Source organism: Bidens hawaiensis, unplaced genomic scaffold, assembly GCF_021521415.1.
Source record: "Bidens hawaiensis isolate Kalapana, Puna unplaced genomic scaffold, B.hawaiensis_p1.1 tig00017718_1, whole genome shotgun sequence".
Taxonomy (NCBI): Eukaryota; Viridiplantae; Streptophyta; class Magnoliopsida; order Asterales; family Asteraceae; genus Bidens; species Bidens hawaiensis.
This window is the reverse complement of record NW_027492674.1, coordinates 211,517-214,622: the sequence shown is the minus strand read 5'-3', so window position 1 is coordinate 214,622 and position 3,106 is coordinate 211,517.

Sequence of the window (3,106 nt, the reverse complement as noted above, 5' to 3'; positions counted from 1 at the left end):
GCATGCTTGAGAACAAAGATTGACTCGGATCAATCCGTGTTGTTGGTTAGCGGAAATCACCAACGACACTCGTAGGTCCTTAGTTTGTTTAAATCTACAATATCAGCTCAGTTCTTTACCCGATTTGATGTTTGCTGCCTTTATTTTTGGTATTCTTCATCCATGGCGGTGAGGTTATTTTGAAGATTCAGAGGCGGTGATGCTAGTTGTACACTGTGACGACGATATTGAAGATGGATGTTCGGAGGATGTGACCGGTGGCTGTATTAGTATGCGATGATATTGCCGGAATGAGGTTTTCCGACGGGTGACCTTTGATGCACAGATGGTGGCGGCTGTGGTAATTGTGAACGGGGTGTGGTTGAAGTTATCAAGTGACGGCGACGCTTGAAACGGTGGTGGTTGTGGTGACCGGAACTAGATTTTCCGGCAGCCGGTCACCGGTGAGAGGGTTTCCGGTGGTTTGATGGCGACTGTAACTGGTGTGAAGGAAAAGTTTTTCCTTTTTGTGCCCTAATCCAACTTATAATGAGAAATGGGCTTGGACTGCTTGGGCTTAGTATGTGTGTGATGTGGGCTAGAAGTTAATCACTCAACTTGGGCCGCTCAAACTAATCAAGAAACAGGCCAGTCCACTTCTTTCTTATTTGGGCTGCTAAGATTAATATTTTTGTTTGCGGTTTGACCAAACTGAAGAAAGTCAAATTTGTTTGGCTTTCATCTTGTTTAACCGTGTTCAAAGCTTGTTATTTCAAAGGCGTTTGAGAAGTTGGATCCGAAAGGTGAACTTCGAATGAAATAATAAGTTTTGTTCATTTGATCGATGAAGCCGGTAATTCAAGATTGATTTGTGGAAATTCGAGCTCATCTTATGCCTATATACAAGCGAGAACTACTTCAACATTAAATATAGGTGGGTCATACCTTGAGGGGGTGAATTGAAACGAAGAGGCTTCGTTTATCGGGTGATTTGTGAAGATGCGAGACACGGTTCGACAAAGTTTTGAGATCACAAGTCAATGGGGTGATTGTAAGGCCAATATTTGTGCCTTGCGATATCAAAGTACGAAACCTGTTATATATTTACGGTCAAGTTAATAATTAAAGTGGGTGACAAAATCCGGACACGAGACGAGAGCTTTGGGCACGCGTTTAGATTCAACGGGAAGAATGTTTCTAGAATGCTTTTGTTTAGCTATAAATAGGGAGTTTAGTTGTTAGTTTTGTGCGTGTTTTCCATGGTGTAAGTCATCCACCCAAGGGGAGTTCACCTTGGGTAGGTCGGTTCGTTTATTAATATAACAAATCTTTAACCGACAACGAGATTGTTCATTTACTTTATCTTTATATTATTTATGTTCGGTCGTTTGATTTACCGCACCCGTCTCAAGCGCTTATCAAGAACAAAGTCGTTCGTTGTCGGATCCGGTTTCGGGACCTACAATGCAGAATTTATATTTACGAACATCTATATGTTATATATAGGAGAATTGGAGCTTGGACCAAAGTTGTAGTATGATTAGTATGAGATTCTTTTTATTTATAGTTAACACAAGTAAAATTTGGCATGATTTTATGCTTTCAATACAATTACTTGTTTAATAACATGTAAATACAGGTGAAAACTGTCTGAAATAATGATGAATACGTCCCTTTTGAAGAATCGGAATCTAACCTTTTGCTCCTCTCTTCAAACTTACGATGTATATGGACATTTTGGTCAATGAAGAAACGTGGATCGACTCACTGGTAGACGATCTACTTTCCTCGGGTGTGATTATGCTATTCCACCGATGGTTCACTGGGATCAGGGTTCTTCCACTTACAAAATGAACAGCACCGTAAACTTACCTCTCAGAAAGGGACAGAGGGGTCCTCTTTGGGGTAACCCTCCGGTGTGAGAATAAGTGTTTGTGGGAGAAGATAATAATATGTGAGAGTAAGGAATTTGGAGTGTATTGCTTAATAGCTGAATACTCTGTTATTGTCTGTTTCAGATGATATTTGATGATCTCTCCTTGTGGAGTTGATGTGGTATTTATAGTGCTATGGTTTCCCATGATTGGGCTCAGACCTAATTAGGGCCTTGTTGGCCTCCTCCAATTGCTTTGCGCCACGTGTCCTTTGGGACACCTGGTGCTTTTTCATTGGTTATAATCACGTGGTAGCACATGGGTTTTGCTGAGTTGTCCACCTTTCATTGGCAGCTGTCAACATCAGCATATTCTTATTCCTTAAAAAGATACCTTCTGGAAGGTTGTCTGACGTGCACAATCAAGGTTGCCCTAATCCTGATTTGGATAAGGACGAGGTTGATTATGTGCATGTGAGATACGCGCCTATCCTGAGGATGCGCGAGGTCTTCTCTTTATTCTCACGCGCAGATGTTTCATGCGCAGATGTGATATGCACGAGCATGTGATATGCGCCACGCGCATATGTGATATGCGTGAGCATATGTGATGCGTGAGCATATGTGATGCCTGAGCATCTGTGGTGCCTGAGCATATGATGCCTGAGCATGTGATGCATGAGCATATGTGATATGCGTGAGCATATGTGATATGCGCCATGCGCGTAGGTTTTGGCTTTGTGCCTTCATAATGTCTTGAGTTCAAGTCTCTTGTCCATATTTTGTGGGTTGACCCGCCTCGCTCGGTGTTGAGGCAGGTACATACCTCTTCAGTCAACAATGGAGTTATATTGCAAAATTAAGTTAACTAGAAAAGTCAGAATTTGAGTTATACACTAAGGTTAAATCTACAATTTATGGGGATTTGTCAGTTAATTAAAAGACATAATGCCCCTAGTAGTACACACTATATAAATAAGATAAAATTATGATTTGTGTCCCTATACTTTAGGCTGAGGGGTGCGGAGCGCTAGTCAGGGCGCGAGAGGACGTTCGCTCGCGCCCCGGGGCGCGAGAGCCACACCACCGGGGCGCGAGAGGGGCGCGAGAGGGGCGCGAGAGCGGAAAACGAGGCAGGCGCAAGGGAGGTAGCGCTCGTGAGCGGCCTTGGGAAGGGTAAATAGAGCCGTTGGGTTATGAATATAATTAAGATGTATATATAATAATAATGGTGGGTCTGATTTTGGGTGGCAG